The sequence below is a fragment of the Danio rerio genome, chromosome 13 (genome assembly GCF_049306965.1).
Source record: "Danio rerio strain Tuebingen ecotype United States chromosome 13, GRCz12tu, whole genome shotgun sequence".
Classification (NCBI taxonomy): domain Eukaryota; kingdom Metazoa; phylum Chordata; class Actinopteri; order Cypriniformes; family Danionidae; genus Danio; species Danio rerio.
This window is the reverse complement of record NC_133188.1, coordinates 25103393-25130033: the sequence shown is the minus strand read 5'-3', so window position 1 is coordinate 25130033 and position 26641 is coordinate 25103393. Positions and strand designations below refer to the sequence as shown.

Below are 26641 nucleotides of genomic sequence, written 5' to 3'. Positions count from 1 at the left end.
TATCCGCTCTGTTTCACTCTCGCTCCCTACATGCTCCATATGCTGCTCACACAAAGTAAAGTGTGAGTGAAGGAAAGTCAAGGAGGAAACGCAGCCATATCATTCCTGCTAAACTTTAGACTGATCTGAAGTCAGAACAGCCATCTGTTGGGATCCCTTCACACTGAAGAGAGCAGAGAAAAACTAAACTTTTAGCCATCATATCTTTGTATAATTCCAATGGAAGATGTCTATTTTAAGTCAAGCAGTTCTGTTTAAAAGTCCTGGTCTACTTGGAAAGCAAAAAAACATGTAGTGAGCACAAACTCTAAACACTGAAGTCATATTAGACTGACGTACTGCTGAAATTCCTCCCCGTCTGAGCTTGATGTGGAGGAAAGGGAGTTTGCTGGTGTTTGGTTACCCCTGCTGTGAGCAGCTGCTGGAGTGACAAGGTAAGGTAAAGCTGTGCTGTTGGTGTACAGTTGCAATTGTAGAGCTGGTAGAAATATGGAGTTAGTGCTGGTGTTAGGATGAGGCAATGGAAGAAACACAGCCTCAAATTGCAGTGGCTTTAGAATCACATCTCAGAATGAGATCAGGTTACTCTGAATGAGAGGGGGAATGGGGGAAGTCAATGACGGCTGGTCTCTCTATAAATGACTCAGCAGTTCCCATCATCACTGGGTGACTGTTGGTGTCAAATCGCGTGCACCTCTGTGCACATTATTTTTTATTTATTGGTCTCTTCAATAAAACAGTGCAGTATGTAAATATGCTACAGTAAAATTGCTATTTGAAAAGCTGGTTTTGAAAGTAAATGTAACATTTATTTGATCTAAAACATCCCTGCTGAAAAATCCAGCTTAATCCAGCCTAGGATGGTTGGCTGGTTTAAGCTGGTGGACCAGCCTGGTTTTAGAGGGGTTTTGGCCATTTTTAGGCTGGTTTCCAGTCATTTCCAGCCTGGTCTTAGCTGGTCAGGCTGGGAAATGACCAGCTAAAACCAGCTATGTCCAGCTTAAACCAGGCTGGACAAGTTGGTTTTAGCCTGGTTTTAGCTGGTCATTTTCCAGCCTGACCAGCTAAGACCAAGCTGGAAATGTCTGGAAACCAGCCTAAAAATGGGCGAAACCCCTCTAAAACCAAGCTGGTTCACCAGCTAATACCAGCCAACCATCCTAGGATTTTCAGCAGGGATAGTATACTGTAAAAACTATTTGAAAATTGTCAATTATATTAACCATCTTTCATCTTCTAAACTGCTGATTTGGTGCTCCAAAGACTAAAATAAATCATTCACTGGCAGAGCAATTAAATTTCAAAGAATAATATGTACATGACAACAGACATGGTTATGTATTTAAAGAGCCCCTATTATGCATTATAAAAGTTCATATTTGGTTTTGGGGGTCTCTAACAACAGGCTGACATGTATGCAAGGTCAAAAAAAAAAAAGAAGACACTTTCATTGTTGCATAATATGCATTTATTTTTACCTAATTATACCGACTATTTGTTTATCGATTCATTTGTTCCCAAACCCCTTGTTTGGTTAATCTGTGCTGATTGGTCCGATGACCCATTCTGTTGTGATTGGTCGACTTCGTTCAGCACAAGATGGAGAGAAATGCCAGAAGTAAACACCAGTATATTACTTTACTCTTAAACCTAACCCTAAGTAATAACAACAACACATATTCATAATTAATCCACACAGTGGCAAAAGTTTAACTATTTTAAAAATTGACCATGCTGCACATGTAAGGAACAGCTGATAGTGGCCATAGCACCAAACAGCAGGAAATCGCAAGCACAAAACACATTTAAATCAGTAAAGGAAGAAGCACATGTTGCATTTTCAACATGGTTTTGGACTTGATATGTGAATAGCCCCAACCAGATTCAGCCTGAGAGATACAGTACAAGCAGTGATCTAAAACAGATATATGATTACAAGCTGTGGGAGTTATAAGTTACAACACACTATTAAACCCATATTTTGCAAGCTACAGTAAACGAGGCAACAATTTTGCCTCTTACAGGATCTGCAGGAAGAAGTAACTGATCCATACAAACCGTGTAATAGTTACTGACATAGTCCCATACATTAATAGTCTTCGCTGAACCTTTCTTAAACAACAAACAGCCAGCACATCCCACGGTACAGGGTAGGTTATTGTATCAATCATCAGTAAAATGACAGGAACAAACACAGCACATGGCATACTGTGATGTTGTTGTGAAAATGAACTTTAACTCTCTATTATTTCCCCACAGTCGCATGTCTGGTCATCTCTCTGTAATAGTAATCTTCGCGTCTTGATCAAACCCATGATCCATCGCACTCCGCAAGTGTCTGAAAGGAAAGGTGCGTTCTTGTCTTACCGGATCCCGTAGTTCATATGTGGTAATTCTTTCGACGTAGATATGAACAGTCAAATGATCCGGACAACCGACAAATCATTTAAATGACTCTGAGTTGAATCTTTTATTTTAAAAAATAAATCTATATTTTTAAACAAGGTGCATTTTCAGATTTAACCCCCAGCTGGATGTTTTCAATCACTTAAAGCTGTGCTAAACACTGTATGGAAGGTAACGTTCAAAAACCCATAATAGGGGCTTTTCAAATGTGATCCACCAAGTTGGAATGTGTGAAAACATAAATGAGCTTGTTAACATAAATGAGGCATGTTCTTTGCTGTCTGTTTTAAAGCATCTAACCTTAACATTTTAACGCATGCAACATTTCACACCGCAAATGTCTGGCATTTAAATCTCTCGAACAGGGTTTCACAAAGTGGCGCTAACCACATTTCTCAATTACAAGTGTGAAGCATTGTTTTACCCGGGGTTAAAAGAGGTGTTCAGAGTGACAATAACCCAGGGTTAAGTGCAGTGTAAAAAGCCTTCATATCTGTTTACCACAAAATTTAGAACGTGGATGAGTACACTTTTATCCAGTGTGTTTATATTCACAAAACAAGCGAGGAAGAATCAAAATTTTCTGAAGCTGAATTTTGTGTGCACAAACCCAAATCAGTAAACTGGAATTTTCATGTGATTTAAGATTTCTCAGATTTCTCACCAGCAGCTGACTTCACAGCCCAAACATCAGCAGCTCAAAAATGTCAGTAGGAGATCCCTCAGAACACGTGCCGTAATTGTTTTCAACTTACAGTAGATGTAAATGCACCTTTTTTTTGGATGATTCTGCATCTGAGTCGATGATACAACTTTTGTGCTTTGAGACAAAAATGCTTCGGTGTATAAAATATTAACTCGGCCTCTGTCTGTCTTGAAGTGCCTGCTCAGGCTGGATAAGTGTCCACAGTATAGGTGTGAGCAAATGTTTACATGCAACACAAAAGTGGGGTTAAAAAAAAAAAAAAAAAAAAGTGAGTAAGGCATTTACATGACATTACACATATAAGCAATAATCAGCTTAAGAACAGTCATGTAAATGAACTTATTGTTTGGCAAACCACTGCTTTGACTGAAAGAAAAAGTCAGGAACAAATTAAACAAGTGAATCTGTGAAAATCTGAGCTGCTTATCACTGTTTTGAAAGGTGTAAATATGAAGCAGTGCTGGAGACTGGATGAAGTTTATTGGATGTCTTCTCTCTCAGACTTGCAGTGTTCACACAGTCTCACTCGGAGCACCTGGAAACATGCCATCTCAGCCTTTCAGCAGCGCGCAATCAACCACACTGAGCACACACACAACACACAGACATGCACATCACCCCCTGGTTTTTCTACCTATTAGATAAGAAGAGTCAAATGTTGTTTTTCCTCAGGTCTGCTGCATGCAGCAAATCCCAATTCCCACACAAACAAACTCCAAAACATGTGCATGCACATACACACACAAACTGACTAAGACAGATTCAGCTCACACACCATGTCTGGGCTTTGCCAACGGCCTCTTCCTGTCTCTGCTGTGATAGCTGAGGGAGAGCTATGCAGTGGGCGACACTGACAAATGTCCAGCTTCAACCTCACAGAGTGAGAAAGAAGAGAGAGAGAGAGCGAAAGAGAGAGACGAATGACAGTTTCTTCTCCGTCAAGGCCATCTGCACTGCAGCAAGCCTTAAGGCCTTGGTGCAGATGACTTCTTTTTCTTCCCCCTCATTCTTTCTTCATCACTGCTCTTAATTCTCAAGCAAGCCAAGTACAAATTACCCCCTCGTGCACAGTCACCAGTAATGACAGCAGCAGGGAAAGCGATATGAATTCAGTCTGGTGATGAGGTCTCAGTTCAGGTCAGCCGGCCAGCTGTCCGTCAGGCAATAGCCATCATGACGGGTAACTGTTAGCCTGGTGCTGGAGAAGTCAGTGCGGCTGGACCTGTAGGGCTCCATTAGTGCAAAGCTAATGAGACAGAACCTCAGCGGGCGGGGGCGCACTCATTACAGCAGGATCACGGGAATGTGTGGGACAGGGAGTTGGTGTATGCGAGTGTGTGACTTATGGCCAAGAGGTGTGATGGAATTTGTTGAAAGGTACAGCTTCAGGGCTCCATTTCCATCAGAAAGGGGAATAAAAGTATAGATTGAATTTTAAATGCATTTCTTGAACATCTGCAGGAAGTGTTGCCTAAAGCAATCTGATTTACACTGAATGCGAGAAAACTATACAAAGAAATACCGGAATAAAGTCTTGGAGCACGGTGTAAAGTGCTGTGTGCATATTGTGAAGAAAAAGCAAGTGGTGCTTGTACATGTGAAACTCGCTGACATGATGTCAAGGGGTTCTGGGTGGTTGCCAGGGTGTTGCTACTAGAGTTGGCTAAAATTCAGAATTTAAGCTCTGGCCCCTTTCCAATTCACGAATTAGAATACGAAATTTATTGGCAAATTATTGTGATTGGACCAACTGCTAAAGCGTAAGGTTAACCTCAAATGCCAAGAAGAGAATATTACACATACATAAAAAGGTTGTTGTTTTCAATTTAAGTAAGCAAATACTTTAGTCTATGATTGGATCTTTATGGCAAAAAAGTTCGGAATTTCTGGCTTATTAGGAGTTTGGCAAGAATTCCTTGAACCCTAGATGATGCAGTGTGTAGCTTTTAATTTCATGATAAACTAAATATTCATCAGACTCAAATTTTGTTTGACCACCGATTGACCTTAACTACATTGAGAGTCTGCTCTAGTAGACGCCAGGGTGAGGGAGAGTGGGGGAGTTCCTATAATCAATATACATCTTCAGTCAAAAATGAATGCATTCTTGTTAGAAATAAACTGGTTGTCAAGAAACACAATGCAATCAAGGCTACACAAATGCATGTCAAAGACATGCAACAGTGACTTGGTGGTCAATTAAGTTGTAATAATGAATCCTTTTTTTAGGGATGTACCGATCAGGATTTTTTACCCTCGAATCGGAGTCATTTGGTTTTGAGTATCTGCCCATACCGATACCCGATCCGATACTTCCATAATAAATAAAACAGAATAAAGAAGAGCAAAGAAACTGATCCACATCCTGGTTTTATTTAATTCCCCTTACCTCAAGTCTGTAAGCAAACAGAGCACACTTGTGAGAGGTAGTTTGAACTGTCAAGTAATAAATAACATGCGCTTTAATTACAGTCTCCTCCCTCGCTATAGTATTCTACCACGACAAAGAGATAAATGACTTCAATACATAATAACCGGTTATGATCTATTACTGAACCGATACCAAATAGTCAGAATCTGTACACACATATTTGAGTCCTGATCGGGAGGAAACGTCTGATTCTGATAGAGTTTGAAACCGCATGATCGGGCCTCATATTCAATCTGGACATCCCTACTTATTTACACTTTGAGCCAGAATTTTTGCATTGACATTATGGAATGTGAACAGGGACACAAAACGGAAAAAAATCACGCCATTATTATCAGTTAAAATGATTGTTTCCTAACATATAGTATTTTTTCTTGACATTAAAGTCAATGGCTAGTCAACTGCCATATCTTCTTAATTCAACAGAAGAACAATCACATATTGTAGATTTGGGTGAAAAAATTTGATTTGAGGGTGAAAAAATATTCAGTTTAGTAAACTACCCCTTTTAATGTAGTTTTGTTACATTCAATAAACTCACGAATGAGTATACTATGATAACGACTAACTAAAGTGACCTGAATAAGAGCGACTTGATTTATATGACCTGTCACTTGTGTGAACCCAGTTTGACCTAACCCAGGTTTCCTACTCTCCAAGATCCACAAGAGCACAGCCAGCCATAACACAGGCTGAAAGGCTGATCAACGAAATGGACACCACCTGCTTAAATACAACAGGACTGAAAAGTCAAAGCACTGTAGTCCCTACTTTCCATGGCCAATGCAGGCAGGCAGTCATCCAACTTGTCAAAACTACACAGTGCCTTGACCTACACTTAAACCAAATAAACATGGCCAACCTGCTCTTTTAGACCACAGCTGAGTGATGTCAGCTCTGGCACACGCTGTGTGATGTAATACACCACTTTACTAACCCCACCAACAGAAAAGAAAGAGCTGCTCAGGCCGTAAGGGACCACGACAGACTGCGCTTTAGCCTGCCTCTCGTTTTGGATGCCATACAGAAAAGCCATTACCAAAGGAGCCATTTAACAACATCAATTAATCAATCAGAGCATGCAGGAAATGAATCTGGCGAGCGCTTCATCAAGGAGTGCAAGTTTTGATGCAGAATGTCTCATATTTCAGAACTGTGGTGGGGTGAAGATAAAAAAAACAACAACACAGTAAGAGGAAAGGTCTCATTTGGATGGTGTCCCAGCTTCTAAAAATCTCACTTCATTAGCAAAAGTGCGCTAAAAAAAACTAGCAGGCTAACTTCGACACCAAAGTACAACTATGTCAGCGTACAAAACGGAAAAGGACACAAACAGCTGTTTTCTACACGACGCACTGATTAGTGTAGTTATATATTTCAGAACAAATCTTGGATGAGAGATTGCCGGGTCAATGTGGGACTGATTGTGTGCATGCAGATTATCGTGGCTGATTAGCAGCAGTGCCTTATGTTGGTTTAAGACGACAGGAGACCAATACTGATGACAGGAAGTGCCCATCAATAACCAGACACAGCGTCTCATGTTCAGTTTTGCTCCATCTGTCTCAAACCAGCCTTGGGTTTAGCTTATTTCCCCCTCATCCACCCCATTACCTCACACATATCCTGAGGTTTCCCGTCTGTATTGGGGCGGCAGTCTGTGTCCCCTCAGGACAGGTTAGGAAAAGCAACAGCACAGTGGCTTTCAAGCTTCACACTCTCAGCGAAGCCCTGATCAATCAGATCAATGGAGGTGATCAGCGTTATGAGCTCTGATCAGCCCATGTGGGAAACCAGCTAATCCAGTTAAGCCATTAGCAAGCTGGGACAGATGAGTCCATTGGGCATTGAGCCCATCTATGAGGTCTGCTTATTAGTACACTGCCATATGGAGACAATAGAAGTACAGTCATGAATGACACAGTATTAAAGTTGCAATATGGAGGGCATGTTCTATGTCTCTGTATGAATGAAAGGTGTGATTTCTACTATGCAGTGTGAAGCATGTGTGGTGTGAAGCTGGTAATTTTTTTTAATGTATCCCACCTCACCACAGAGCAACTTTACCAGCATTTTAGCTTTTTTATTTGATACAAACATCATCAGACCCATGTAAAATCAAAATTTCATAGCAAAAGCAACAAAGTATCAAAATAAAAGTTTGGATTAACTTCAAGAAAGTTTCTAAAGGCTGATTTATACTTTCGCCTGGCGCCTTGTTGCAGACCTCCCCCGACTGTGCGCACACCTCACAAGATGGACGAGGCTTTTATACTTGATGTGTTCACTATTGTGATATTCTTTAAAATGACAGGGGGTGGTCAAAAGAAGCCCACTGTAGAGTCAGACGGATAAATGGAAAGTAGGAAGTTTCTGGAACTGTCATATCATTAATATCATTCAAGATTTTTAAACTGATTATTTTTATAAATTATTTTAGTGATTATAAATATTTTTATAACCATTCAAGATTTTTTAAAATCAAACATTGATGCATCACCTGCTTTTGTTCATATCTCGGCACAGTTCTTCCTATTAATGCTTAATATCAATGAAAACAGAACATGGGTTATCCTCCAAATACATATTTTTAATATGGCAAGAATAAAAGCAAAAAATTACACTTGCTAAAATATACAGATGCTTTTTAGATTTAGCCCACCAATTCCCACATTACTGTCTAACTAGTTTGTCCTCTAAGGTAATGATGGTCCAACATTCCTGACCATTATCACCAATAAAGCCAAGAAAAACAGGGCATTAGTATATTGTAAACCGATAGGTTCAAATATTCTTATCAAATAATTTTGTTACTTAATTTTAGTTTTGTAACAATTAAATTGTTCTAAATTCAAAATTGTAATATAAACATCAGTGTAAAACCTATGACTTGTGGAAAAATTAAAGTCTCCATTTTTGCCATGGCCTTTCTTTTTGGTTTTAACAAACTTAATATTCAAGTTTTTCTAAACAATGTAACAAAAACTATCCTCCTTTCTCACCGCTGTTGCAATTTGTAGCCAAAAATTATTGATCGTCTGGTTATCCCTATGACCACACATGGACGTAGCATTTGGATATTTGTACAGTCGTACCTGTTTTAGACAAAACCTCTTCACAATGTTTCATTTTCAACTCAAATCAAATTTGGCACCACGCAAACTGTTAGCTCAAGTCTCAAAAAATGTGCGCTCAGCCAGTCGAAATCATGTAGCGCACACCCAAAGCGAACCTCCGCGATGACATCAAATTCGCCGCGCAGGCACTCAAGCGAACTAGCTAATGTGTTGAGTATAAACCAGGCTTAAGAAGTTTCATTTAAAAAATATCCCTCAGATTATTTACAACACCAGGCTGCTCACATCCATTTTTTTAGTGTATGAAAAAAAAATTGTTTTTTGAATTTTTTTAAATGCAAATGAGCTGCTGCTCCCCACCACCCTATTCACGTCAAGGTGAAGCCTTTACTTCCAGCATCTTAAACTCTCTTAAGATAAAACAACCACTTTGTTTTATCAGGTCTATTGTGCTCGCATAATATTGCAGTTCTTCATTAACATGAAAGTTTATTATCTGCATGAAACTTTAAGTCATGTCAGTGTAAACTCTTGATTTGCTGTTTTCTAAGCAACTGAGCCACACAAACAAAAAGCCAGCTGTTAGACGATGCACACCATGTGCAGGTTAAACTAAAGGTTAAACTAAAGTTCTCTTTTGACATGTTATTAAACTTAAACTGTTAAATACACACTAGGTTATGTCAAAAACACAAAAACAGTTGGTTTTCTCAGTGAAAAGGTGGGAAATAGTTTACTGTATAAACGTGTATAAAGCTACTGCTGTCTTTGGAAAAAAAACGGAAATTGCTCACTACTCTTTAATTAATAATAATAGCTAAAAGGATAAATTATCAGCAAAAAGTCATTGATTAAATTCACTTATTAAACATGCACCACAATTAATTAAATATAATTTAACCATTAAACAGATTTCAGAAACTGGATCCAGAAAAATAAAATGAATTTAAAAAAGACTTCAAAGAAGATGCATTTCCTTTACTTAAAATATAATTTAACCATAAGACAGATTTCAGGAAAAAATAAATTTAGATAACTGCATCCACAAAAGTCAAACTGGGGAAATTTAAAAGCTGAAATTGTTGATGCCAATGGCGAAGTGGTTAGTGAATCAACATGCACTCCGGTGCTCATGGCAACCCGAGTTCGATTCCCAAGGTCCTATGCTGAACCTTCTTCTCTCTCTGCTCCCCACACATTCCTGTCAATACTCTCTACTGTCCTACAGCATCTATTAAAGGTGAAAAGCCAGGAAAAAAATAATAAAAATGAAAAAAGCTGAAATTAAATTAAACTAAGCTGAATTAAAAATATTTTTAATAGGATCCTAGCGGATAATAGAGTCAGACTGCGCAAGTTAAACTAGCAGGTTGTAGTAAAGATGCAAACTGTAGGGCTAGAGGCCATGAAGATGGGGGGTGGGTGAGACTCAGCCTGGGTTAACTCAAAGACAGTGTGCCCCTGTGCTGGAGGTCACCCTTCAGCCTTTGACTGAGCATGTGGATCAAGCTACATTAAAAGCACTACAGCTTGTGTTACTGAAATCCATTTGCAGCTCCGCAATTACAAGCCGCAGCCTTCAACCTGTGCTCACACTTGCCACACATCTGGGAGGCCGTTTAAAACACAAGATTCTCACATTGCTAACGCGCGAGCTAGTGAGTGAGCGAGGGACCGATGAAGGAAAAAATACAGGTCTTCTGGCTCAGTAAATCACATTAATCATCAGTCCTGATGTTGTTTTTCCTGCTGCAGCATTTCATTTGTTTCATATTTAGATGCTCTTCACAGATGACTCTCTGCTGGTGTTCACGTAGGCTGCCAATGGCAGAGAGGGCATTAAACAGCTCTGCCCGAACCTACCATAAATTACACAGCCACATTAGAAGCAAATGCAGAGAGAGGGGGAGAGAGAGAGAGAGAAACTAGTGCTAGTAAACCAGAAGAAATATGTTAAACATATGATTTTTTTTTTAACAAATGTGCCTTCCCTCAGATCCTCTCCTGTTAAAGAAACAGACTGGCAGACGGAGACAACAGACATCCTCAGCGGGGTTAGAGAGGTGTCAGATTGTAGCTGAATGAGGACGAGAAGCGAAAATGTGGAGAAAAGAGGAGGGGCTGAAGAGAATAATATTTGGTCATCATAACACTGTTTCAACATACGAGCGGAAGCACTTAGAAACAAAAAAATTCTCCATGAATGCTGAGCCTCTATTACACTGCAGAGACTTTTAACTCTGACTACAGAGACAAGACGTTGCCTGAACAGAGGAAACCACCTCAAAGCAGCAAAAAAAGGAAGATGTGATATTTCCCATTCAGCCTGGGAGCGATCGGAGATGGAGAGAAGAGTTTATGTTGCTAGTGCATGAAGATATCAAAGGGACCTGAGTTTATGCTGCTATAGCATGAACGCATCAAACGTTCCCAGGGTGCACCTTTGATATAGAATGCTGCTCCCCTCCCTTACGTTTAGTCCCCCCCAACACCTCAGCAATTCACTGATTGTCTGTTATACGCTGAGCATTACAATATTCAATGCAGTTAAACTAATTACTGTTAAAAAACACATTAAATCAACAAAAAGTGATCAACATAGCATAACATCAAACATAAGTAGATATATCGTTATTATTACACATGTACAAGGTATCGAAATGCAATTTAGGTCTAACCAGGTGCAGGATATAGGTATAGGTTATTAAGTGCAATTATAGAAAAACTATGGTGATATTTACAGATGGATGTACTATGAATGTACTATGATGGATGTTATTGTATAACAATGGTTTGTTCTACAGACTATCTAAAAGAAATAGCTTAAAGGGGCTTTTAATATTTTCCTTAAAATAGTATTTGTTGCTATTCTAGCAAAAATAAAATAAAATAAATAAAAAATAAGACTTTCTCTAGAAGAACAAATATTATCCGACATACTGTGAAAATTCCCTTGCTCTGTGAAACATCATTTGTAAAATATTTAAAAAAGAAAAAAAATTAAAAGAGGGGCTAATAATTCTGACTTCAACTGAACATAATTACAAATGTATATATTATATAACAATGAGAGTTGAAAGTATTCAAGTAAACAATTAATTTATCAGCTTCAGTAAAATAACGGAAATATTTGTATTGCCTATAGCGTTTCTTTGTGTGTGTGTATAATTTCAAACCTAATCATGTGTATGTGAATCAAAATAAACCATTAATGAAATGGCATCAAATTGAATCAAGCTTATTTAAAGATGGAACAAGCTTTAATACTTTAAATCTGATCATGCACGATTGAGTCACATGGTCATAAACATGCAGTATCTAACAGCTTACCGTACTGGAGGGAGTCTATCAGCAGAGCCAAAGACCTGCACAGAGAGAGAGAAAGGGAGAGAAAGAGAGATCATTACAGATGCAGCTCAAAGCTCCACAAATTGAGCTCCTGCTGTTCAGGTCTACATCAGCGTAGCCTGGCTTCTTCCAGTGTTACTCAGACCAAATGAAGGGGAAAAAGACACTAAATTACTCTTTAAGCACAAATAAACCTCTGACCTTGAGCATATGCCTTCTAAAGATCTAGCCTTTGGGCATCTATAACGCTTAAAATAAACCTGATAAGCTATTCAAGTCAATCTCCATCTTATTCATCTCCTTTATGAACACTCGTCATCAACCTGTATTTCCCCTGAGAATGTGTTCTGTTCGATGCACCAACAGCATTCTGGATTGTCATGCGTGCAGTTTTATTTTCAGGAAAGGAGGCTCTGTTTTCCCTGAGTCTAAACTGTATGTGATGCCCTGGTGGAGGGAATTCAGGGGAGAGAATGAGCACGATCAGGGGTTTCTGGTCCTTGACATTTAACCCCCTGAGTATGGAGACTTTGCACTGCTGCTTCCAAACTCCGCATGTCAAACGTCAATCCTCATGGATGAGCCGACTAGCCAGTCGACACTGTATATAAATAATGCAATGCTATTGGCTTCAGCTATGAATCATTCATACATGTTATATACCCATATTTATGCATGCACGCAGGATTGCAGATCCTTCCCCCCATGTACCATTATCTTTAAACATGAAAAGAATAAAATAAAAGATGAATGAAAGAGCAGTCATGGCCACATTTAAAAAAAAAACAGTCTTACTGGACTCAATAAAAACTCCTCCATCATTCACAAATGTTCATGTGATCTATCTTCCAATTAGCACACATGGCAGCAACACTAACAACTCCGACTGACAGATTCCACTGCGGATGGGATTTCTAATCCTATTGTAAACCAGAGTCCCTCACTTGGGGATAGAGCAAGAATGGAGGAGAGAAAGAAAAGGACAATGTAAGACATAGAGAGAGAGAGAGTGATAGTAAGCAGTCTGCCAGCAGGTGAGGATTAGCAGTTTATCATAATGGGATTTTACCTGTACAGTATGTAGCAAATCAGCACAGCAGAGGAGAGTTACACAAGACTGAATCTAGCATTTCTACCCTGACTCTCCAGAGATTCGCTATCTAACAGCTCTCTGCACCCGACCGTGTTCTGGAGACATGGGGAAGACATACGCTCAATGCAATGAGAAAGAAGAGGCAAAAAAAAAGAAAGAAGTGAACTCCGAAAAACTGCAACTCTGCAAGATTTGATCAAATTAGTTTGAGGGAAAAAATCTTGTTGGAAGTTATTTGCATTTAGAGATGATAAGATATGAAGTCACTCTAAAATGGACAAGCCGGACTATGCAATCTCACCGAAAACTACGCAAAGAAAGTTCAAAATAAATCCATGAATTGACTGACTATGATTTGATTATTTAAAGACTATGACTATGATTTATAAAATATTTTTTTCTACATTGTTACCTTTAAAGAGCCCATATTATGCATTATAAAAGGTCATATTTTGGTTTTGGGGATCTCCAACAACAGGCTGACATGCATGTAAGGTCAAAAACACTTTTATTGTCTTATAATATGCATTTCTTTTTACCTAATTATCCCAACGACTTCCATGTTGTTTGTTAAGAGATTCATTCATTCTCAAAGCCCTTATTTGGTTAATCTGTGCTGACTGGTCCGATAACCCAGTCTGTTGTGATTGGTCAACTGAGTTCAGCGCGAGACAGAGAATCGGCTACCACGGTTATAAAGTAGCACAAAGTATGTGTGAGCCCAATGCAGGAATGCAATAAAGCATTGCAGTTAAACACCAGTATATTACTCTACTCCTAACCTTAACTCTAAGTAATAACAATGACACACATTCAATATTAATCCACACAGAAGTGAACTGCTTTGAAAAATCGCACTGCATGTCTGGAACAGCTGATGGTGGCCATAGCAAAGACAAATGGCAGAGGATCGCGAGTTCAAAAATGCATTTTAATCAGTAAATGAAAAAGCACGTGTCACGTTTCAATGTGGTTTTGGACGTAATATGTAAAATAGCCCCATAAAGATTACCTGAGAGATACAGTAAAAAGCACTGATGTATAATAGATAAGGGATTACAAGCCGCGTGGGGCATTTACAAGTTACATAACATTATTGAATGCATATTTTGCAAACTGCAGAAAACGAGGCAACAATTTTAATTGCACTTGCATGTTATGATCCAGAGAAATAAGAAATTGGTCAATATGAACGGCAACAGTTACTAACAAAGTCCCTGTCAATGTCTGATAAAGTCCCATACATAATAGTCTTTGCTGCTCCTTCCTTTAATAGCAAACAGCCGACGAGTACCGCGTTGAAGCATAGTTTATTTAATAAATCATCAGAAAAATGACAGAAGCAAACACAGCACTAGGTTGGCTATACTGTGGTATTGTTGGGAAAATGAACTTTAACCTTTTATTCCCTGCAGCCGAATCTCCATCTATCAGTGATCGCCATCGTTGTGTCATGATCAGTTAAGTTATCCCCCACACTTAACTATTGTCTAAAGGGAAAGGCACATTCACGTTTTACTGGAACCGGCACTTCATATTTGGTGATGTACCGTGTCAACATCGATAGGTTCAGGCAAAAGATCCAAACCAAACACAAGTAATCGACTATTTCGTTAAAGAATCAACGATTTTAAACAGGGTGCACTTTGTGCTGTTAAACACTGCATGGGAGCTCATTTTCAAAAACCCATAATAGGGGCTCTTGTAAGTGGTAATTTGTTTTCTAACAACATTTGTGACTAGCATTTTTTTAGGTGAAACACTACTATGCTAACAATGCTTTCCCCAATTCTTAAATCACAAACAAAGTTTTCAGTCAAAGAACCTTTAATAAGATAATCTAACAACACAAAAAAAGCAAAGAAAAGAAAACAGATTGTTTCCGTTCAGCAGACTTGGATTAGACCAGTGGTTCTCAAAGTGGGGGTCGGGACCCCCCGAGGGGTCGCGGGGCAATGAAGGGGGGTCGCCTGGTGATTTCCAAAAATCTATTTATTTTTATTAAACCATAAGAATTAACAGATTTTATCCATATCTATACTGAAAATAAAAATAGTCGTTTATAGTTACAATATACTATATAGTTACTATAGTAGCTTATAGTTACTAGTTCTATTTGATTGCGACCCCTGGGGTAATAACATTATATTAAAGGCAGCAATAGCGTCAGATGCATTTTGATTTTATAACATCAGGTTATACTTTCTGGCACATTTAAAGCACTGACACAAATTTAATTGGTGTGTCTGCGTCATTGCATGCAAGGTTTCTGTATTTATAACCACCTCAGAGGATATTGGGGGTCGCGAGTCACTGGCATTGTTATTTTGGGGGTCGCGGGCTGAAAAGTTTGGGAACCCCTGGATTAGACTACTCTATTCATATGGATTTACTTTTCTCAACAGTCAAAACTTTCATCGAAGGACACTTTGTTCAGCTCAGGCAATCGAACAGGAATTTGATAATAAAAGTGTATAAAGACATCCTCTCTGCATCCTTATAAATCCTGTCCAAAAAGGGCACAAAATGTAACAACTATCCCAAATTAAGTGCAACTCACCACACAATATGCCACTGAAAACAGAGCCACTTTGTAAGCTTCATAAAGTATTTGTGCTCATCTCATAGATACAATGATGACTCTAGTTCGGCTGTTTTCTTTACTCTACAATAGAGGCATTTTATCTACACAAGAAACCATTCAAGCCAGTCGCTGCTAAAGCAAACCAAGGCCTAAGGAGAGAGAGAGCATATTCCGCAAGAATAAGAAGCGAATCTCTTATTAAGCAAGTACAGTCACTTTTAATCAGAGCGACTGAAGTTCATGAGGTGACATTTGCGAGCCGACAAGCGCAGGACCTGTCATGCTAATGCAACAGAGTAATTAATCTGCCCCCAATGGAACCCAGACCACTAAAGGTCACACGCGCGCACACTTTCTCCCTTTGCATCTGTCTTACGTACACAAGTTTCCCCACAATCCACGGCCAAACACGAATTCATCTTCTGGTACATAGCGTTCTGCACATCTCCTTTTATCTGTATTTGTTTGTGCATTTCTATCACCTTGTTGTGGCCGTTCTTCTGCTGACAGACCAGACATGCGCACTTCCTTGACCCGTGAAACGCACATAGAGAAGATGTGTTGGATTCTGCTAAGTTAATGCAAATGGAATCAGCGCTGGAATATTCTTCACTGCTGTGGGATCTATTCAATGAGCACAGCCCACTGATCCTTCACTGTTTATAAAGCTCACATGAGCAGCGTGCGTGCGCATCTCATGTAAAAGAACAAGACTTTCATTATTACTCTTTCCTAGGTTGGTGTATTGAGAACTGCATAAAAGATTCGCGTCAGCCAAAAATGGAAATTGTCATCATTTACACATCCTCGTGTCATTTAAAACCAGCAATCCATGCAAATTCAAGTTAATTTTACACCCCTTTGACTTTAATTGTATCTCTTTAGGTTTATCAGTAGAAATTCATACAGGTATGACACAGCATGAGGGTGAATAAATGATGAACATTTTAATTGGCATGACCCGTTCCTTCAAGGAATAGATGCAGTTGGGAGATAGACTGACGGTTTGATAAAGAAGAGTTTGCCTTCAAATGCAAGGTCAAATATCCTTGCACGTCTCATCCTGCGTTCAGTTTTCCTGATCCCTTCTGCATATTGAGTCTCAGCAGGGAGAGACTGTTAATAAGATGGACCCTCCCACTCATGATTGGTGGGTCAACTGGGATATGATATCTTTGAGGGAATGTGGATTGTGCAGGAAGGCCCCATTGTTTTTAGTAAGCGAGAAAGTCATTTAACATGAAATTTCACCACTTGCACCGTTCTCAAGAGCTTTGCGACCGAATAATATGCAGCATGTGTGATGAAAAAGGAACTTGAATAATAAAACAAGAAAAGCATTCAGCTACATGCTTATACAAGCCTGAAAATACAAAAAAAAATATTCTCGTGACTGCAAATGAGCTCCTTTGTACAAGTACGAAACTGTGCTGACTGATGAATAGGCACATTTGGGTATAGGATGGATCTCAGGACGATATCTGATAAAAAGGCAAAAGTCTCTGTGGTCCCATACTAATAACAAGAGGGAGATCTTCATGCCTGATTGTCGAGGCCCGCAGGCTTCCCAGAATTGTGTCAGGAGGACTGTGCAAACATCCTATGAAGATCTAACGAAGATTAAAAGGCAAATCTGGGACAGGAGTTTTGATACAGGACACCAACGTCTGGCATATCTGCCTTAGAGCAGGAAAGATCTAGCAGTATGTCCAGCCACATATGAGCCTGTGACATCTACTTAAAAAGAAACATTCCACTTTTGTGAAAATAGGCTCATTGTACGTTTTACTATTTTTGAATCCATTCAAAAAGTCAAAGCTTTAATCATTGAATCGGATAAGACCATTAGCATCTCTTTTAAAAATGACCAAAGAGTTTGATATGTTTTTCTATTTAAAGATGCAGCATGTAAGTTTAACACTCAGTGGTTGGACTAGGTACTGCACTCCTGGATCAAAACACATTTTCACTCAGCTGCTCCTCTGACAAGTCCACGCAAGCGCAGGTTGCCAGATTGACATGAGTGTGCCTGACTTTTAAACTTAAAGGCTGATTTCAACCATTTTCTAACTAAAAACAAACAGCAGGTAATAGAAGAAATCCATACTAAAAGTAGTTTTTGTCCTAAACAACACCTGAAATTTATATGAGAAATAGCTTGTATTTCTCACAGGTGAACAACAGGCTAAACTATGATCACCTCAGGTACAACTTATGTGCTTTATTTAGTGTTAAATGCTAATAATGAGAGATGTCTGAATAACATTTTATCTAACATTTATTTCCATAATACAAGTAGCGGCAGATCTTGAAAATGAAAAACATTTAATTTCAACTTTAGAGTTATAAATTAGTGCAAGCTTACACAAATCAGTGATTCAGCATGCACATTTAATAATGTTAAAAAGGTTTAATATGTAGTAATTAGATCATAAACCTTGCCATTTTGTTGGAGTGCAGCGAGTGCACTATTCTATACTAAATTTTCTGTCATGTTTCGTCTGCTGCAAGCAGCCAAAGTGCTTATCACTGCAAATCCTATCCGATAGCGTTTTGTTAGGACACAGGGTTACAATACAACCTGCTCATCAAATGTTTAAGTTTGTAATATTTATATTATTTGCTAATTAATCACCACCTCATGTGGAATCTGCGTCTCATTGCTTTGACAGCTTTCCTGACAGTTTTCCACCAAGGCAACGCAGGGTGCTGAAATACAATTGGCTAAAGTTATATTGGGTGGGTTAAACGATCAAAACAAAGCCTTTAGGGCACGTGACGTATATTTTCAAAGCAGAATATCTGACTTCAGCATTGTTTTTCAGATAAAGAAGAATGTTCACTTGGGAAGTTACTTAAATACCTGTAAACATATGGTATTTTTATGCTTTAGAATAGTCAAAAACTTGCATAGAGCACCTTTAAAGCTCGACTCTTCTGTAGTTACATTGTGCATGGGCCGACGAAAAGTGTAAAGTTGCTATTTACTATATATGACTAGGAAATTTACTCTCACTCCAGGACTTTGGGACATTCAGGGATGTTTGTCACTGTTCTTTTTTAGAGTTATGATGAAGAATAGAGCAATACACTGGTGTACAAATTGCACAGCTTTATCAATAAGTTCCTGCGTTGGGCTCACACAGATACTGCACCCTAGCTGCTTACTGCCTTGATGGGCGTTTAATTTTTCGACACACATTGCATGTAGTCGACCAATCACATAAAAATAGACTGGGTCATCGGACAAATCACCACAGATTAGAGTCACGCAAAGGATAACTTTGAAAAAATGAAACACAGAACAAAGATGAGAGTGATTAGGTTAATTATAAAAGAGTAAATAATTACAAATAAATTAAAAATAACCACAAATTATAAGACGATGAATGAAAGCGCTTTTGAACCTGTATGCATATTAGCTTGTTAGGAACTACCCAAACCAAAATATGAAGCATTTTAGTGCATAATAGGGGTACTTTAATATTATTATTATTAATAATAATAATAATAACTTTTAAAAAATGTTCTTTGTAGAATTCATTACTTTTAAGGCACATGCCAACCTATGCAATTTAAAATGGTTTGAAAGGGGAAAAAAATAAACCTCAAAGTGGCACAACCCCGCTTAAAATAAATAAACACTCCTAACGCTACGCTACAATCGTTTGAATCACACACTATGTTGTACACCCACCCCCTGCTTGCAAAAAGCGTGCTAAAGCTCCCTCCGCACAACAAGGAAAGGGGAAATAAATATGAAATGTCACTTGGAAAGTGCACTGCAGGAGAAGTGCACACTCTTGCACTTTCTGACATGAGGAAGACAGCGAGTGGGGTGAAGATTTATGGCGTGCACAACATCAGGAGTTGATAATTCTATTAGAGGTAGCACCCAGGATTAATACACATCCTCTCTGGGTCTTCCATGTGAGCAAAAACAAAAGGGTAAAACTGTTAGCTCTTCCCAATAGATCGATAGAAGAGAGGCGGGAAGCTGACAAAACTACAACTTTAATCTCAAACAGCCTACATCAAACTACTACAAGGCAAACCTGAAGAAAAAAAATAGCCATGATAAAGGCAGAAAGAACACTAAATGGGGAAAGAAAAAGTGGTACTACCGCAAATATATTCCATATGTTTGACAGTAAACCTGGTGCAAAAGAAGCAAAGAAATCAAACACTGTATAAAACAAGGACAAAACGATATGCTTGTCCAACTATACCTTTGGTCATTAGACTGTTTAATGAAAATAACATGGTCAGTTAGGGACTAAATAGTACCATTTTAATACTATTTTGATCTTTGATGTGGAGATGCTGTATGAATGGCTTGATGTAAAAATGTGCTTTTGCTTGCTCATTTGAGTAACTTTGTATTTAATTTTTATTATAATTCTCTTTTTTTTTTTTTTGTTGTTATTTTGTATTGACATGTAGATGTAATTTCTGCAATGATTGAATCTTGGCATTGCTACGCAGCAAACAAACCTAAAAGGGTAACGAAACACCAAAGCGCATTTTTTGAGGTGTTGACACTCATATACGTGTCCAACGTTGCAAACAACACTATTAGGACACATATATTTCACCAAAAAATTAAAACTGGTCTTTTTTTGTGTTATTTCAAGCAAAGTCCTTCTGCCAGTTTGAAAAGAAATTCACAGCGATACGATCATTATGTAAATTTCACCACGGAGACTGGATGTTTGTACTGGCAGGTACGAAGTGATGCCTTTGAGCTTTGAGTTTTCGGCAATAATTTGTGAGAAAGATTTGGTTCAAACCAATCATTTATATCATTTATAGCTCTATTGTGAATTATTAATATGCATGATATGGCTTCGAAGACTCTTTTTACCCATTACAGTGTTCAGATGGCAGAGAGACACCATGTTGTGTTGCTAACCGTAATTAAAACAAGTGGAAGAAGAATTGTTCGGAGACATGGGTCATCAGTGTTGAATTTATAAATTTGCCGTAACAAAGGTTTCTGTTCCATTTTCCACAATGAGAGCACAGCTTGCGTGTGGACATGTATGGATTACAGTGGTTTGCTAACACATAACAAAAATGTTTGAACACATGAGCATTTTTTTACTTGAGAGCTTTTCACATCTGGAAATGGTGAAATCCGATTTTCCCACTAGTCATCTTAAAAAAAAAAAAAAAAAAAAAAAGTTTTAATTTGTGTTGATTGTCATGTCTCTACAGATTTGGTAAGTGTGCAATCAATGCTTGTTTATGTTTTTCCAGATGGCAAAGTTAGTTAGTATTGTCAGCAGTGCTCATTCAGTTTTCAAAAACATACCCTAGTCAAAATGATTTAGATACTAAGACTACAGTAATATCACTACAACATTATGGACTGAAAGATCCGCTCTAAATGCTGCTCTCTGAATGTAAACATGTAAACACCTTAAACTATTATTGTATCGCATCCAAAATCTTGTTTGTCACGGGGGGCATGTATGAAATGTTCCCGAATGAAAGTGAAAGTGCCAAACTGCAGTTTAAGTCGACAAATAAAAATAAAACACCCAAAATTGCATACAACTCCGGAGGAAACGTGGATAGCCTGTAGGCGCGATGACATTAATTGATCTATGTGCTATAAAATGTAAAACGGGATCATGAAATGAACATTTAAATCGTAACCAAGTACACACCTTAATCTTATTAGTTTTATTCATATTAAGGCAAGCAATTTGATTACTGATGTCCTTGTAAATGTAGTCGCTGTCTATCTCCTCTAGAGGTGTGAAACCACCCTGAGGGTTTTATGGCTCTTTAAACCTAAACGTAATGCACCGGGTCTGAATATGCAAAAGAACAGAAGAGTTCCAGGTAAGAAGGAGCAATCATTTAAGTAGATGGTAGTGATTGTGCCTTTCATGTTCTTGTGATGTTAAAACTACAACAACTTATTAATATATGACTGGCTTTGCTAATAGTCCAAATGATAATGCATGTCTCGAATTTCATGAACGGTGTTAAATTTGAAAAAAAATTTCAATAGTAAAGTATTCAAATTATTCAGTAGTAGCAAGGCTGTGAGATTTGTTTATTCCAGGTTTGTATAAAGATACATGTCAAAATTGGACATTATAATCGCAGTTCACATTTTCTGCATGTTACAAAATTTAAATACTGTCCACCAGCAGTTTCACAAAAACAACTTAAATAATTCAATTACTTATTTATTCCTTTCATACCGACTCTTCAGCTATTGTATTGGGGCTTTTTGTCCTTTTTGCAAAGCTTGACAGTCTCTGGTTAGCTCTTTGTGAAGAATTTATTTTTGTGTTCGACAGAATAAAGAAAATCTTGTGGGTTTCAAAGAATGAGGGTGAGCAAATGATGACAGAGTTTTCATTTTTGGGTAAACTACAGCAGTGATTTATAATACAGATGTCCCAATCAAAGAGCACATTTGTCTCCTCCTCTCCTGCATCAGTAGAAACACTAAAGCTCTGTTCCCCAACATAAAAAAACACTTCAATGCATTGTAGACAAACAAAGAAAGAACAGGCTAAGTAAACTTGTTTTTACTCAACTTTAAAGCAACTTATATTCTTTAGTGAGCTTAAGAGCTTAAAAATATTGTTTACTTAATAGGACTGCTCGATGATGGGAAAAATCATAATCACAATTATTTTGGTCATAATTGTAATCACGATAATTCAAAACGAGTATCAGTTGAAGTAAAAAATTATTCGCCTTGGGAAATATTTCCCAAATTAATGTTTAACAGAGCAAGACATTTTTCCACAATATTTCCTATATTTTTTTCCTGAAGGTGGTCTCTCTCTTCTTTTTTTTTGTCTAGAATAAAAGCAGGTTTAAATATTTTGAAAACAATTTTAGGATCAATATTGCTACTTTTATACAATGACTTGCCTAATTACCCAAACTTGCCTAATTAACCTAATTAAGCCTTTAAATGTCACTTTAAGCTGAACACTTGTATCTTGAAAAATAACTTGTAAAATAGTAAGTAGTCATCATAGCAAAGATAAAGGAAATCAGTTATTAGAAATGAGTTATTAAATTGTTTACAAATGGGTTGGAAAAAATATTTTAAGTTAGACAGAAATTGGGAGGAAAATCAATTAAAAAAGCTTCAACTGTGTGTGTGTGTGTGTGTGTGTGTGTGTATATATATATATATATATATATATATATATATATATATACATACATACATACACACACACATACACACACACACATACATATGCATATACATACACACAGTTATTTTCGTCCCTGTAAATAAGGAAAGAGAAATGAATACAATGGAATAAAAAATATGAGACTGTAATAAAAATTATAGCTACAAAAGTCCTTTAGTCAAGAGCAGTGAGTGATTTTGTCCTTTTGTTGTTTAATTAATATTGATAAAAAAAAGTCAGCAGCTAGAATATTGTGCGCTGTTATTTTAAGAGCAGTGCGGTATTGATTTATGGTTTCAATTTCACATGTCTTTTAATTCTGAGCTCGTTTGTTTATTACACAGAGGGTAATATGAATAATCACTAAACACAGCGTTGACACAAATTTGCATGTATTTGACCATTAAAGCTCTCATGTTAAGATGACTTTTGATGTGTGTGCTCTGCTCGTCTACACACAACAGCATGCGATCTCTCTTGCACTTTTGAAAACATGAATTATTTGAATGTACATCAATGAATGATCCGCATCCTGTGCTGCAAAAGTTACATTACAGTACATGCTTTCAGTCATTTACACGTGAAACTGAGCTTTGCAGACCAACAAATATGTACAACTGGAAAGGGGCGGTTTATTATGCAATAATCGTTTTATCTTGATAATATCTTGATCTTGTTTCTTCATAATTGTTAGAAGCCAAAATTGAAATCGAAATTGAATTTCATATAATTGCACAGCCCTAATATTTCATTCAATCAATAAAAAGATACATTCATAAAAACTTAAAAAGATTCAATCTAATCCACAACTCTACCCAATATTCCAATGCAACTATATCCAATATTTCAAAACAATGAGAATAATCTGGTTTAGTGCACCATCGACAGCCCTAAACGCATTTCTTTCTCTAAGGGGAATAACCGTCCAGATGCTACTCATGATGTGGCTTGCTGCCCAAAAATTTACCGGAAGAATGACTAACAAGCCAATCTATGAGAGCCAACACACATTAAATAAAGCAATTTAATGAATAAATAACAACGACAAATGTATGCATAAGCAATCATGTGTGTCTCTATATGATGCGTCACATCCTCTGCATAGTATTAGACTGCAGATACTTAACAACAACATTTGCAGCAACACCCTTTAGGCTTCTGTTAATGTCTGGTGGAGATTATCACACAAGCGCAACAAACTAAAGAATGACAGGCTCACAGAAAAAAACAAAACAAAGTCCTGGCATTTGCTCTATCAGAGCTCAATTATTTCCATATTACAAAGGCGCTCCAGAAGAACAGAGGAGCGTAATAAATGGCAATGAGGCGATACTAATGTACCTCTCTTGTGCTCCCCACTTTCAGCCTGAGAAAACACAACAGCCCGACTCTCAGGCCTGGCTGAACACAAACCCTCCTGAAAGAGCCGAGAGTTTTGGGAAGAGTGAGAGGGGAGGGGGGTTAGTTGCAGCTTAGCTTTTCATTTTTCCCTCTTTGGTTTCGTCTCGGCACCCATGCTGCAGTCTGCCTGTTTGAGTTATCGTAGGGCAGCGTGTTCACAGCCTGTTTCTCTTCAACCACCCCCCACCAATTGTTCCCAGCCTGTCTGCCACAGGAAATTACACTTCCACCTTCAGGCCACGCACGAGCAGACAAGGCCTGCTTCCACATGAAGACCAAAAACAGGCAGGGGGAGAGTGGGAGACGGATGCGGCCAGACACGAAAGCCAGGAGACTGGTTTACATCTGGTAATAACATCGATCACAGACAACCACATGAAATTGAGCGGTCAACCAAAAAAAAGACGGATGTTAACCTGGTATTGCCATACATCTGTAGTGACTGAGCCAAGTTGGATTTCATCTAAAGAAAGTACCAAATAAAGTTGACAATGTTGTTCACATTTTTTTAACTGTAAATGGTAAAATCTCATAATAATCAAGTCTATTAATAACTGGAGACGTTTCGAAAACTTGTTTTAACGCAATTAATTAACAAAATAGGAAAAAGTGGTCTTTCAACAATGTCCAGTATGCATTAGCATTGACATTAAAAATGCACCATGGACTGTAGAGCAGGGGGTGCACATCCCTGCTCCGGAAGGGCCAACATCCTGGAGAGTTTCGATTCGAAAAGCTTCAACACAATTGCTCGGGACTTTCTAATGAATCCCAAGACCTTGATTAGCAGGTTGAGGTGCATTTAATTAAAACTGAGGATTAACTCTGCAGAATAGTGGTCCTCCTGGATTGTGGTTTAGACACCCCTGCTGATTTTTTTTCCAAAAGAATCCCAATATTTATCTGAATAATCTCATTCTGATCGTAAAATAATAATGACATTTTACTATGTGCTAATTATAGGTGTATTCTAAGTTAAAAGACTTATGCAAGTTAAATATCATATGCAAGATTTTGCTTCAGAGATTGAGACAAAGTTACAGACCAACTTTGACTCATGCCGAGTTCAGACTGCATGATTTTAGCCCAGATTTTGATTTGCAAACAGGTTTGAGAAATCGCCGAGAAATGGCTGAAATCACAGGCAAATTGGTGCTCATTAACGTGAGTAACAATCACACAGTATTAACGTACAGCTATCAAAGATGCGATCTGAGAGAATTGTAGATGAAACACCCATGAGATATTTGGCATGCTAAATATCTGGACCTGTCGGCGATTCAAATCATGCCGTGTGAAATGTGTTCTGATTGAAAATTATATCAGCGTTTACCTACAGCCAATGAGAGAGCAGCATCCACTAGCATAGGTGTCTGCCAGCTAGCGGGAGGTTGGGGGACACTTAGGATGAAATGAAGACAACAACCCTCATGATTCCACACTCAGTCACAAACTCAAATTATTGCTGCATCCTAATTCGCACACTATCCATCCTAAACAGTATTTGAAAATAGAATTAGAATGTTCCAAATTGTAGTATATTGAAATGAGCATGCCAAAGATTCCCGGATGGTTTACCATTTCTGGTAAAAAATTTAGGTGTAGAAGCGTCCATACTCTAACCGCTGATATTGCCCACAGTACATTGCGAGTTGTACATGAATTCGATTAGAACTACAAACATGAGTGAAAAGTGTAAATAAACTACAAACATGATGGACACACGAGACCAACAGTCAAGTAAAGAGGCTTCAGCAAAGATGTTTGTATGACTGTTAATTAATATCTAGCCCACTGGAAAATATTTAAATAGCATTTTCTGTGTTATATTTCATCTGCAACAACAATACTGAACATTTATAAAGACTTGCTTGGAGATTAACGTCTGAATGCAGAATTAGCCAAATACCTAATAAGAAATATAGATTTCTTCGCATGAAAGACTCGTGAATGGGAGATTAACCTGCTGCTGCTTCTCCAATAAGGTAGGAAATTAAATATGAAATAAATGTGGATGATGTGTGGATGACTGACATGACTCTTAACTAAGCAACACAAGGATCTGTTAAAGATGAAGAAGTATGTCCCAAAGCTTGCATACTGTTCTGTTACACACTCAAAAGTATATATTTTCCTTCACAAAAATGTACATACTTTTAGGGCAGCATATGCCTTTGTTGTGAATATTTGCCCTCTAGTGACAAAAATAATTTTAAATACTGAGCCTTTAAATCATGTTGTCGCTCCTTTAAATCATGTCATATTGCACACTTTGAAAATAAAATGGAGAGTAAGTGGACATAAGTGAGGGTTCAGTTTTTTTCCGAAACAAGTCGTATTGTCAAAATGTTAACAATTGACTATATTGATGCACTGCAACAGTTTAAAATTGCTTCTACAAACATTTGACCTCTTTT

At 38.0% G+C, this 26641-nt stretch overlaps 1 protein-coding gene across 17 annotated transcripts in view; it reads right to left on the bottom strand.

Moving 5' to 3' along the window:
- ndst2a (N-deacetylase/N-sulfotransferase (heparan glucosaminyl) 2a) overlaps positions 1-26641 on the bottom strand; it is a 200479-nt gene that overhangs the window by 112463 nt on the left and 61375 nt on the right. For 13 of the 17 annotated variants that reach the window (XR_012389283.1, XR_012389282.1, XR_012389281.1 and 10 more), the window contains one exon: positions 11951-11985. The exons of the other annotated variants lie outside the window; for them this stretch is intronic. The gene's annotated coding sequence lies outside the window, so the exon portion shown is untranslated. The remainder of the gene's footprint in view (positions 1-11950; positions 11986-26641) is intronic. 17 annotated transcript variants of the gene reach the window in all.